Below are 14037 nucleotides of genomic sequence, written 5' to 3' on the forward strand. Positions count from 1 at the left end.
GGCAGCAGCAACTTATCTAATGTCCCCTGCTTCACCAGGTGTCCCCTTTTGCTTTCTTTGACTCTGTGGCCAGGATTCTTTCTTCTTCTGGGGTGATAGATTGTCTTCTCCTACACACCCTTCACATTACCAAGTTGGAGGCTTGGAGGATGCATGACACTTTGTGGGTTCTACCTTGTCCTCAAGTATTTTGATGTGCTCCAGCCCTCCCCCATTTCACACCCATCTTCCTTTTCTACTGTCATCCTTGTTGATGTCACACCCAGAATTAGATGCTACAGCAATGGCGCTACATAAACTGTTCCACCAGCCATCAGGATTTCAAAATGGAAAAATCTCTATGATAAGCTGCTCACTCACTGTAACTCCTAGTGAATTTACTATTCTGATCAAACCCTGCCTGCCACCATGGCCAAAACCAAAGATTTCTGCTCCACAACTTTGGGCCGGAGGTGTTTCAACCTGTTTTCACCTGATTTGACTTGTGCTGTGTAGAGTATAGGTAGGGAAAGGAGAGGACTGGGATGGGAGCAGTAGCTTAGGGGAAGTTATCCAGGAGATGCCCCCTGTGTTGACCCAGCTGACATGGCACTGCATGAGGGAGGAAGTGAGAAAAATGAGTGAATCGGACAGTGGCAGGTGGACAGCAGACACCCCAGGGAGAGGGGCAGCCAATTTCTCACACCATTGCTACCAGGTGAGAATAAGGACACCCAAAATCATTAGATTTCATTATCTTAAAAAGCTGGAAATTCACATTCTGGTACAAAATTTCCCAATGTTAAATGTCTGCAACAACAACAAAATGAAAAAAAAAAATTAAATCAATGTTTAAACCTAGCAAATCCAATCTATAGGACAGACTTAGCCCAGGTTAGGCATGCACTCCAGAGTCAAATTACCTTGGTTCAAATCCATGCACCACCACTTATTAGACATGGAACCTTGGGCAAGATACTTCTGTACCTCTGTCCATCTAGAAAACAAGAGTAGTAAGACCCATCTCATAGGATAGCTGAGGATCAAATGAGTTACTAATACCTTTACTCATCTGTAAGTCACAAATGAATGTTAAATGAACCATTTTTTTTGTGTCCCTGAGAAAGAAAAGATGATGGCTAATTAACCTATAATACAATACTTTCTTATCACTTAGCATTTTTGTCTTAGAGCTCTTTCAGAGTTATTTTGGTATAGATTTTTATCATTTCTCACTCTTGGGCCCACTTATAAAGGAAACTGATAATTGTCTGGAGGCTCAGCAGGTTAAGAATCTTGTTGTCACTGCTTCTCATAGTTTCAATCCCTGGCCCAGGAACTTCCACATGCTGAGGGTGCAGCCAAAAAAAAGACAGACAGAAAGAAAACAGAAAAGAAGAGAAAGAAAGAAAGAAAGAAAGAAAGAAAGAAAGAAAGAAAGAAAGAAAGAAAGAAAGAAAAGAAAAGGAATGAAAGAGAAGGAAAAGAAAAAAGGAAATATAAAACAAGAAAAAAATGAAAAAAAAGGAAATATAAGTCCATCATTTGGTTTGGTTTTCTAGAAACCTCTCTGTGTTATGAGTCTGACAGCTCTGAATTAGTTTTCATTTCTGTTTTTCCACACAACGATATGCTATTAAAACATTGGTGATGTAGCATTTCCTTAAAAAGTGCTCCTCCATTGTCTCCAGGAATTTCTTCCAAGTTACTGACACTCCTAGTGAGAGTTTTCATGCTAACACTTTCTTGATCTTACAAGACAATGTCAAATGGAAAATTTTCAGGCAACAGAAAGACTTGTATTCTTTTGTTAAATGGCCCTCGATTTAAAGATTGCTGGCTAAACATTCAAAGGATTTCAGTTCTTCAGTCATTCACCAAAAATAACAAAAAAAAGTCTGTGTAGATACAAACATTGGCAGCCATGTAATAACTGCTGTTTGGCTAAGGGTGGCTGTCAAATGTCATTGATTGTAAGATATTTTCCCATATGTTAAAAAGTTACAAAAATAAAACAGTGTATTCACTTCCACCCAATAGAGTCTTTGCATATTTCTTAGAAGACAATGGAATATCAAAATGCTTGATAAAGATAAATAAAATCCATACATACAGAGGGAAAAAGCATGTTCACTTAAGTCTCAGTTTTGTCATAAATTACCTGTATTTTCTTCCTTAACACTTCCATCTTTTTTGGTCTATAAAATAGGCACAATCTGGGGTGTAGAGATTGCACACGACAGCACCTGGCTGAATGGGTGGTCACAAGTAGAATGTCATGTTTATGTCAGATTAGCCAATCAGTCTGAGGGCTGAAGAGTCAAACATGGAGAAAGAAAGGGGCAGAGAGCATTTAAGGTCAGGATCTCTAGGGGAAGAACAGGTCAAACCAGTCAAGTTTCTCAGAAAAGTAAAAACCAAAGACCCATAATATGGGTTTTAGTTAACAGGTGTAACTTGCTATAGATGAGAACAAATAAGAAATCTTGATTTGGGAAGAGAAAATTGAGAAGACTGCATATCCTTAAGTTAGCCATTCTGGTGGGGAGTCTCAGGCATCCTGGGTCCAAGTCATTCTGTCTGCCCCAGGACAGTCTGGCCACCGAGTTTTCCAGGAAGGGTCATCGTGATGCTGAGATCCTGGGGTCCCAGGTGTCCACTGATCCTGCATCCCAATGTCCTCCCTCTGGGAGAAAACCACACCGCCTCAGCTTTTTGGTTCTTCATCATTCCTGCTCAGCCTCCCTGTACCCTAAGCCCCTGGATCTGTCAGGACCTAGAGGACGAGGCCAGTGGGGGTGAGAAATCAGAGCACCATCTCCTATCCCAGCTTCCTTGATGATAAGTGATCCTACAAGCTGAACAGGGCTTTGTATGTTTCATTTACAGGGATCATACAACAGCTGTATAATCGATGATGCTGGAGATACAAGCATTGTTCAGAGCATTGCAGAAACATCCACAGTGAGCTGTCCGTGGGACTAAGAATGGCCCTGCCTGCTTAATAAATATTATTGGAGTGAGCGGGAGAGCTACATACGGAGGAATGGGTGAAGCTGTGACAGGGCACAGCATTCATTTTCTCTTACCTCTCCCTGTTCTCTCGAACAACCAGCCAGAGGAAACGGAAGAGCGGTCTGAAGTGAGAGTGTATTGGGAAAGGGTGAAGCTGATAATCCACTACTTGATAGCATGCCCTTCCCTCTTCATCTGTGCCCACGCTTATTAACTGCAATACAGTATGTGACACATCCGTTCCCTGAAAAAGAATCTGTTACAAAAGGGTAGAAGGATAGACTTGGGTGAAGGGGATGGGCTGAGGGGGAGACAGGGAAGAGAAACACTTCAGGTTAATTGGAGCTGAGAATATAAAATACTCGTCTTAAAGTGTGTGCTTCAGTTATGAGAAGGAAAGTGTCGAGATCATAATGTTTTCTGTGCAGGATTCAACACAGCATGGGTGTTTTAAAACAAGCGGTAATCATTTCTCATGGAGAAATTATAAGCTGCAGCTCCAGGCTCAGGACAAGCGCCTGGGAGACCCCTGCTCCCTTTCTCCAGGGAGACACAAGGAGACAAATGGTAGTTAGGGGCTGAGTCCCTTGAACCAAATGGCAGGGTTAGTGACGGAGAGAACTATTTAATTTGCTCAGTGCTTTATTCATTCAGAAAGACATAACACAGAATTCTTCTAGAATTCTGGAAAGTGGGAGGGAAGAAATTTGGGTCTGGAAAAAAAAAGAAAAAATGACTCCAAAGAGACCGCAAAGCTAATTGGCCAACTTTGTAATCGGGATATAACAATATGGTGACAGGTGACAATGATTTATTTGGCAAAGCTGGCTGTGTTGTTTCTTTTAAAGATGAGACCTTTTGAGCCTGATGCACAAACACCTCTGCCCCGTTAGACAGGGCTTTGCACTGCTTGCTCTCGTACTGGGTACATCCATGTGGCATCTGAATTGCTGTTATATCTCTAGTTAAAGATTCCTTTTTACTAGCAATAATTCCTCTGAAGTAATAAACAATGCACTGTCTAACACCAAGTTAAAAATTCCTAGAAATAAATGCAGGGAAATTAGTTACAATTATTCACACAGTTCTTCAAAATGGTAGCACATGAGAAGAAAGAGGGGTCCCCCTCACCCTTTTTCTGAAGACCATCTTTGTTTACTTCATTCCCAAGTATTAAGAGATTGCAGGAACCATTTGCATAGGATAACTAACATATACCACATCATTTGCACGTCTGCAAGTACACGTGAGTAACCGTAATTACACGTGACACCAATTACTCTATTACTTTGTATTAAATTATAATGGAAAATTCCACTAGAGAATTGAAGCCTAATTGCATCTTAATTTGCATAATTTTGCATATTAATTACATCTCAGATGAATAATAAATTTCAGCAGATTTTTAATTTATGCATAGACACAAAAACAAGTGGAGAAATAATTTAGAAAAAAAATACCAGCAACTATTACTTAGGGCATTCAACTAATTTTGCTTAGTTTAGCAAAACAAAACTTGGTTTGTTTAATATAGCATCTTTAGGCTGATTGCTGTTTATTGCACAATATGTCAGTCTTGAAACATAGGTGCAGACATGGCTTTTCTTAATAAAAAAGTGTTCAATTATAGCATTTTAAGTTTGGGATTTTATATTTTGATGAAGCTGTCTTGAGAATAATATCGTTTAGTTAGAAATATCTTTAATTGTTACACATTTTTATTAAGGCTTGATTTCTGTTGCGGTTATTTTAATGGCAAGGGGTGACGAAAAATAGAATATAAAAATATCTTGGTGAAGAAGGTCACTAATAAAATATGTCCAGTGCTTTCTAATGTTGAGTCTACTATGACTTTATCCAAGACTGTTTTAGTGATTTTGCAGGAATGATTCAGAAGGAGAAATTTCATACGTTTTTGTTTTGTATAGTATAACAATTTAGAGGAAGAGCTTTCAGAGATTACTATTATTTTCTAATTGTTTTCTTTGTTTTTCCTCGCCTGCATGGTAAACAGTAACAATTCCTGACTGCTAGAAACCTTGGTTTTAAATTTAGTCACCCTTGCTTTGGATTTATCAAACAAACAGAAGGTTTATTTCTCTGAGCTAATTAATGCATTTTAGTTACATAGCTGTATCTAGGTTGACAGTCATTAAAAAAACACCGACCTGGTGTTCCTCAAATGACAGTACGTAACTGAAAATTCATTTCATTTACCTCTTGCCTAAACTCAAGCCTTTACTGCTTTCTACCTGCTGCCTCTGTCAGAGGCAGGAGAACGCCTTAGCTCTGCCTCTACTAAGCCTAATATTGTGATCATTTGCCAAATGATACAAAAGAAGAGGATGACAACGTCCTAATAAATCAGGAAACTGTCAAGATTAATAATCTCAGCCGTCGTCTGTTTTCCTATAAAGGTCCTACTGGCATCAAATATTTTCCAGTTTGTCTTGTAGTTCTCTCCGTGCAGAAAATGGACTTGTGCCCACCTGGTGTCTGGTGACCTCTGAAAGGCTATGCTATATGTCTTTCATCACATAAATAAATCCGGATTCTACATCCACAGTGGTTCAAAGGGTTGGAAGGAAGAATTCTTTGCAACATACATCCCCTCCTCCAGTCACCAATCACCGCTATTATCTGCTGTCTGATGATCAACACTTTGAGCCAAGGGTTTGGATTTGTCTTTGTTTCCTTATATTTCAATATTTTCAGTTTATATCCAAAAAAAAAAGAAAGTTTGCCTTGTTCTTTGACAGACTAAAGCCAGGGGAAAGATGAAGATGCTCCAGCATTTCCTTTATCACATGAATTTGTCTCAGAAGCTTGACTCCGGTCTTGGTTTCTGTTAACCAGGTTTTCGTCCTAAGAATTCCTTTGCTTATCTGAATGTTTAAAAGCTGAAATACCTCAGCTATAAAAAAATAGAACTGCATCGATGACTGCATTTGTCTCTTTACTTTTTCCGTTCAACCCTTTTGACCAGGTTCTTCTATTCAAGAGAGATTTGAGCTGGATGAAATTCCTCAAAAGACCCAATCCTTCCAACATTTAAGCAATGGTTCCCTCTTGTGGCAATTCTTGAGTACTGCGGTTTGAGGAGGCGGGGGCGGTTAGTAAAAATCTCTTGCGATGTTAAAAGGGATTACCATGAAACATACAGTATTAATCTATTTGCAGATTGTATTTGGAGGCCTTCCCAGGTCTCCGAGGACTTTCTTACCTATTTTAAGCCAGGTGCGAGTTTTGGAATTTACCTAGAGAAGAGCAAGCAAGCAGCTTGGGAGTATTAGGGAAAAACAAAAAAGCACCGCAGTAACTCTTCTTTGAGGTATAGCATCCACATTTGAGGACAATTTTCAAGATGATAACGTGGATATTGGGAGGGAAGGCAGTTTAGGTTTTCACTGAAGGTTTTGTAAATTTCTTTATTATTGGAATTTTTGTTATTATTTATTTATATTGATTCTCTTTTAAAGGAAGTGTAGCATTATTATTGCAAGTGTAGCATTGAATCTAGACTCTGCTTGTTCTTTTAGGCATTTTATCCTCAAAGTTTATGTGTGCTGGGGGCGGGGGTGGGGGGAATCTTACACTTAACCAGTTGCTCAAGGGTGATCTTTCCAAGCACCTTTGATATATGTTCTCAGAGATTTATTTTGAGTCAAATTTCCCCAGGGGCCACCATCTTACACTCTACAAATTACTGTGATATAGAGCGTTCTTCTGATCCAGCAACTGTAAGAGCCCACAGATGCTTTCTTTCAATGTAAAACTATGTTCAGAACGACAACAGCCAAGAGATGTCCCTTAAGTAGATTTTTTTTTTCTTTGAGATAATGTTTAATGTAAAAGTAAAGTGTTGTTAGTAACGGAGATGAGGAGGGCTCCCCTGGTCACATGACGTTAAGTATCTGGGAAGAGTGGCGACCTTCCATGCAGGTGGATGTGATGTTTTTCAGTGCACTTCAAAATCCTCAGGAATAAAAATGCCACCTTTCCATTCTACTCCAAGGATCCTATTTAAAGGATGAGAGCATTTGTATCTGTCAAGCCATTTCCAAGTCACAATCCTTATTCACCACGGAGTTTATTTATTTAGAAGTTTAATAGGGGAACTGAGGCTGGGGATAGAAATAGATACTGTTTGTGGCTGGACGAGAGCTAGTTTCCAGGAAGCAAGGGCTTGGAGATCATAACAATGAAAAACAACATGTTACTCACTGCTCTGATGTCAAGTGAAAGCCTCCCCCTTCCCCGGCCCCAGCCCCCCAGGCCCGGCCATCAGGTTACAAGGCTCTTCCCTTCATTGCCAAGGCAGCAAGGACCTTTGCCACTTCATGTGTTTTATCAGTCTGCCCTCATCTTGTGTAGACGAGCACAGGCAGTTCATTTTTAACTATCCACCTGCAACGTGAGTCATATAAGAACGCATATAACAGAGGAAGGTTGTATATTCAGGAAATGGGATGAGCATCAACAAAATGTTTAGCCCAAATTCCGCAACTGAAAAACACGAATTTCTTCAAATCGTGAACTTTCCAAAAGGAAAGTTCTGTCTCCCATGGCGGTTCTTTGCCAACCCTGCTGTTTTCTCTGAGGTTGGGCGTGTCCCCTTTATACAGCCTCTGTCAACACTCCCGGGTCCAGTGTGGGTCACCCAGGATGGCTTTCCCTAGACTTTTCTTTCTGCCTTTGTGTTCCCTACCACAATACAAAATTAAATGAAACACCATGACAAGCTCTCCCTACAAATGCAAAATTATCATGTCTTGTAGATATTTTTAAAATTGCCATCAACTGGTTTTTATAAAGAGTGTAGAATATGTTCCCCCAAACTCTTAATCTCTCATGCTCTATCTCTGTTTCTCTCTCTGGGAGTAACAGGAAGAATACTAAATAAAAATCCATTTGGCTCTCCCCCTTCCTCCCCTGAGGAAAACACAGAGGTCTTTGAAAGTTTGAAAAATAAAGAAGGAAACAGAGGGAACTATAACCTAGAGGCAACCAGACTTTAGATTTAAAGACCCAGGGAAACACCAAACAAAATATTCAAGTTTGGGACTAAAATATACTTTCCAGCTTTTTATTTTGCCAAAGAATTTTTTTTTAAAAAAAGCTAAGAATAATGATATATTTTAGCCATTGTTTTTAAAAGAAAAGATACCTTGACAACAAAAGAATAGGTAGAACACAATCTCCAAAAATAAAAAGGTCGTTCTTGTACCTTGGCTATATTTAGCTTTAGAAATATTAGCTCTGCTTTCCTTATTTTCCTCCTTTGTGCTTTCATCAATTAGCTCAGTTAACATTCAGCCTGGAGTAGAGCTAGTCCACAGACCAGCCTCTGGGTCTCACTAGCTTGCCCACTTTGTCCCTCAGGGCTCTGGTCAAATGCCACCTCTTCCAAACATCTTCTTAATTCCCCTGATCAGAAGGAACAACTCTGTCATCTACTCTCTCACCACGGTTTGCTTCATTCCCATCCATTTCTTTCAAATTTGATTGGTATCTCATACCTCCATCTCCAGATGACAAACCACTCGGGGTCAGGAACTCCTTAAACATTTTTGAAGAAGCACTCCAGCAGTTGCAATTGGTCAAATGAACTGAAGTATAAAAGGAAAAGATGTAATGTAGGTGAGTTGAGTTCTCCTTCTAAGGAATAATCATTCCTTAAAGGCACTTAGAAAAGGGGTTAGAAATGTTAGCAGGCGAACCAATCACAATCACACATGCTAGCAATGAGTGCAAGTACCCCAAGAAGATGTCAACTTCCCAAGTCATTCTTCCCATGTTCAACTCCCAAATCAGCACATCGCCAAGGGATGCACTATATGCATATGGCAGCATATATAGATATCTATATAGATAAAGATATTTGTACATCTATAGAGAGAGATATCAGAAGTTTTCTGGAAACTTGCTCTAATTAGGACTACAACCCGGGGTTTAGACATGGGAAGGAAACTGTCTTTCTTACTGGTCTCGCTATTAGCCAATCACATCCATGTTTCAGATTTTTTTGATGAACATGATCCCTGATAGCCAGGATTCATCATGGGCTTGGGGTTCTTTAGAGTTAGAAAGCCCTTTGGAAAGTATCTGCCTCAGTCTTCCAAAAGAGGAAACTGAGATTCAAGAGAGCAAAGCCAGTCCATCTTCTGACTCCCCAGCTGGTGCTTTTTCCCCTCAAACTATTGGATTGACAGAAGGGAAAATCACATGGCAATCTGTGCTTTTTTAAAAAAGAAGTTTTAGAGGTAATCCGATTATTTTTATATGGCCTAAGAGAGGGAGGAAGGAAAGCAGAGCAAGCTGCCAAAATCAGCAAAGTGAACTCTGCAGAAAACCTGGTTTTCATCACTAGTCATACCTCGGGAACCAGACCTGGACCCAGAGGAGAATCCAGGACGGCTCCATTCTTGGCAGAAACCGCTTTTTGGGTGAGTAAGCCGCCCACTAGCCTTTTTTTTTTTTTTTTTTCCCTCCCATCTTCTAGATAAAAATGAGTGTTTAAAAACTGTGCTAAAATTTTCAAAAACACCTTAAAAAGATTCCATTACTTAAAGTGATTTGGATAATTGTGTTCAATGGTAGCCATTATTTAAAAATATAATTAGTTGCTGAACTCAGAGAAGGAGGGAAATTTCTGCAGGTGTTTCTCATTATTTGCTATGCATACAAAATATCTGCATAAATTACCATTATTATTCCAATGTATACTAAGAGACAATAAAGCATTAGCAAGCAAAGAAGAACGCTGTTGACCCGCAGACTGTGAGAGAGGCCTGGATAGGCGGTAATAGTGTGCTGGCCTTCAAAGCTATTGCCGCACATGTGCGGCCGCATTCAGGATTGAAAGAAACAATTTTGCACCTGTAACAATATTACATATGGAACATAACTCCATCAGAAAGATATTGAAAATTGAGAAGGGGGCGGGAGAGAAACAGCCACCAAACAATGTGAAAAGGAACAGTGTATGCTCTAATTGTTTCTGAAGCTTTCCACATGCTATAGGTGGGTATTTGGGACATTTCTTTGAGTTGAAAGCCCCCATAGAACACATAAATGAGGTGAGTTTTTTTTTTAAGTATGTGATGCATTTTACATTTTTCTTTTATGATATTTTTAGAGTTTAATGGCTATGTCATTCTCAGCACAGTCATAGAACTGTCTGTGGTGGAGGAAATGTTCTCTACAGGCAACAACATGCCAACAAAATGGACAAACTAGAAGAAATGGACAAATGTTTAGAAAGGTACGATCTCCCAAGACTGAACTGGGAAGGAAGAGAAAATATGAAAAGACCAATCACAGCTATTGAAATTGAATCTGTCATTAAAAAATTCCCAACAAACAAAATTCCAGGACTCAGTGGCTTCACAGGCAAATTCTAGCAAACATTTTTGAGAAGAGTTAACACCTATCCTCCTCAAACTACTCCAAAAAATTTCAGAGGAAGGATCACTTTAGAATTCATTCTATGAGGCCACCATCACCCTGATACCCAAACTAGACAAAGTTATCACACACAAAAAAGAAAATTACGGGCCCATATCACTGATGAACATAGATGCAAAAGTCTTCAACAAAATACTAGCAAACAAAATCCAACATCAAAAGGCTTGCACACCATGGTCAAGTGGGATTTATCCCAGGCATGCGAGGATTCTTCAATAACCACAAATCAATTAGTAGGATATACCCCATCAACAAACTAAAGAATAAAAACCCTTATGATCATCTCAGAGATGCAAATGATAGAAATGTTCTATACCTGCACAATCCAACATCAGGAGCCACTTAAAATATGATTGATGTAACTAAGAAACTGATTTTTTAAAATTTGATATTAATTGGTTAAATTTAAATAGCCATATGTGGTTAATTGCTACTGAGCTGCACATCATAGAACAGCTTAATTTTATTGAGTTTTCCTTTTCAATAAAAGTAATAACTAAGCCTCCTTTGAGTAATTACTATATACCAGGCATTGGGCAGAACATTATCTCATTTAATCACCACAAGTCTATGAGGTCAGTACTACTATGGCTGAGGAGGTCCATAGATATTAAGATATTTATCTTGAAGTCACCAGACTAGCATGTAAAGGAATCAGGATATAATTTAGAGTCTGACTTCAGATTTTTTCTTATTGAACTCTGGGTATAGTGGCATCAAGAAACATGCTATTGCATTCACTCTACTTCTCCACAATGAATCACCTGTTATGGATCTATAACATTAGATCAAATGATGAATGCATGAATGATACAAGGATGTGTCATATTGGCAGTAATGACTACCCAGTGATCAATCCAGTTCATAATGTCAACAAGAGGGGAGCCCAGGGGTCTGATCTTTTGCTGACAAGGAGCAAATGGAAAACACAAACTGGGAAATGAAAACAAGTCACTGGCTCTTTGATCCGTAATTCTTCTTTTCATTTATCACCCTTGCTTTGTAGGAGTCATGCTTCGCCAATATACCCTTGCCCTTTGCAGTTCAAGAATTCACAAACTTCCTCATGCTTAAGGCTCATCGAAGAAAGGAGTGATGCCAAGAGGTTAGTCAAGGAGATGAGAAATACAGAAAACTGGCTCAGCTTATTTTGTCACTCTTTACTATGGTGGGTGTTAACTAGTGCCAAGGTGAAGGCTTGCTACCATAGTCTTTGTGATATTCTTAGAATTCATGTAGCCTTCTTGGGGATTCGACACATTACATATCTTTTGAGTGGGGGTCCAGAGAAATCCAAAACATAGAAGAAAACATTTTTTTTCTCCTTAACTGCGTACAAGGCATTTTGCACACCTAAGAGAGGTGAAATTGCCCTTGTTGAGCATCAGAGATTTTAAGTAACTTACCCCAAACCACACGGCTAGTGAGTTAGAAAGCCAGGATTTTTTTTTTTTTTTTTTTTTTTTTTTTTTTGTCTTTTTTCTATTTCTTTGGGCCGCTCCCGCGGCATATGGAGGTTCCCAGGCTAGGGGTCGAATCGGAGCTGTAGCCACCGGCCTACGCCAGAGCCACAGCAACGTGGGATCTGAGCTGCGTCTGCAACCGACACCACAGCTCACGGCAACGCCGGATCCTTAACCCACTGAGCAAGGGCAGGGACCGAACCCGCAACCTCGTGGTTCCTAGTCGGATTCGTTAACCACTGCGCCATGACGGGAACTCCCAGAAAGCCAGGATTTGAACTCAGATCTATTGAGTTCCAAAAACTGGTGCTCTCTTTACCATCCCAGGCTGCTCCTCACTGCCATACCATAAGGTCTGTGACCATGGCTTGAAATTCTGAATGTAATCTGGTCTTGTATTTGATGGTCAACACAACCAGAGCTTCAGAGACACAAACAAGTTTATCATACTGGCATAATGACACGTCTCAAAATCCTCGCCAATTCTGTTACTTCTGACTGAATGACACTCCACACGCTGTATCCCCAGCCCCTTGCCTTGTGTCATCATCCACAAAGCTTCCCAAATTTCTAATCTTTCACTGCAGTTTCACAGCTCACACACCCCAACTTCCTCTTAAGAGCAGGGTTGATGACCCCTCCCATGTCTCCCTCCGCAGTTCCTGTTTTTGCACCTATGTCACTGCACTATGGCTATTTGTTTGGGCACCAATAGCCTCACTCCACTACTCCAAGGTGCTTTATCCCTGCCCCTTTCTGGATCTATAGTAACTGAGAACTGAATTCAACCAAGCAGCAAATGCACACAAACTCTAGCCAAACACAAATTAAGCCAAGATAGACTTTCTGTTCACATTGACGATATTATCAAGTGAGCTAGCCGTAACAATGATATCTTCATGATTGTATGTGCATATTACCTTATCATTGTTTGCTTCCAACTCCGTTGCCCCACAAGACTGTGAGCTCTTTAAATGGGGTGTCTTGTTTATACCAGTGTAGTACATACCTTAAGATCACAAACACTGGGTCCAACAGCCCAATGAGTCCCAAGCCCACCACCTCCCATTAGCTTTGTGATTGAATTGCCCCTGGGTCTTAATTGATAAAGCCAACTGAGTGACGACAGGGAGGGTTTGATGCTCTGGAAAGAAACAATGGCATGACGTGCCCCTCGGGGCTTTAGGGGGAAACACCAACTTCATTCAGGAGGCCAAAGAGGAGCAAGGGGAAAACCTCCATTCAAGCTTTATCTGGGTTTCTGTGGGAAAGGCAATGAGAGCAGAATAAACACTTTAGGACTGGCTAATTTGAATAAATTCCAGTAGTTTCAGGGATAACCTGAAGCTGCCTGGTTCCTGGCCCTGAGATGATTTAGGGCAGAGGAGATAAGAGCTTGGTGTGGGAGAATTAGGTAAAGGGAGGAGTCAGGAAGAGGGACAGATTTGTTGGTTTGCACAAGACAAGACAGAGCTCCTGGCTAAAGCATTTTCTCTCTCTGAGAATCAGCTAGCCCCAGGAGGGGCAGCACAATTTTTAAGCTGTCAAAACATCAAAAGATGTAGAAAATAAAAAAAAGACATGATTAGGAGTTCCCACAGTGGTGTAATAGGATTGATGGTGTCTCTGCAGTGGCAGGATTGTGGGTTTGATCCCCAGCCCTGCACAGTGGGTTAAGGATTCAGTGTCGTTGCAGCTGTGCTGTAGGTCGCTACTCTGGCTTAGATTTGATCCCTGGCCCAGGGACTCCATATGTCTCAGGGCAGCCAAAAAAAGAGAAAAAAGAAAAGAAAAAAGCATGATTAATACAATGTCTCAATCTGTTTACCTCACTTCCTTCATTTGTAAAATGGGGATAATAATAATTACAACATACTAGGGTTATAGTGAGGATTTATGTATCATATAACTCTATGTGACATATAGGAAATGCAATGTAAAAATGAACAATGCTAGTTGTCACTACATCACTTCTTCCAACGCCTCCCCCCAAAAATGGGAGGTGCCTGGAAAGGACTAAAGACATGAATGGGTAAATGAGTGAAGTCCCCCCAGTGATAATGCTTAAAGTTAAGCAATCAACAAGCTCTAGAAATTGAGACAAAAAATGAAT

The sequence above is a fragment of the Sus scrofa genome, chromosome 13 (genome assembly GCF_054392235.1).
Source record: "Sus scrofa isolate SSC_HxYL_T2T_F1_AM1 chromosome 13, Sscrofa_HxYL_maternal_Yorkshire_Landrace_v2.0, whole genome shotgun sequence".
Lineage (NCBI taxonomy): Eukaryota > Metazoa > Chordata > Mammalia > Artiodactyla > Suidae > Sus > Sus scrofa.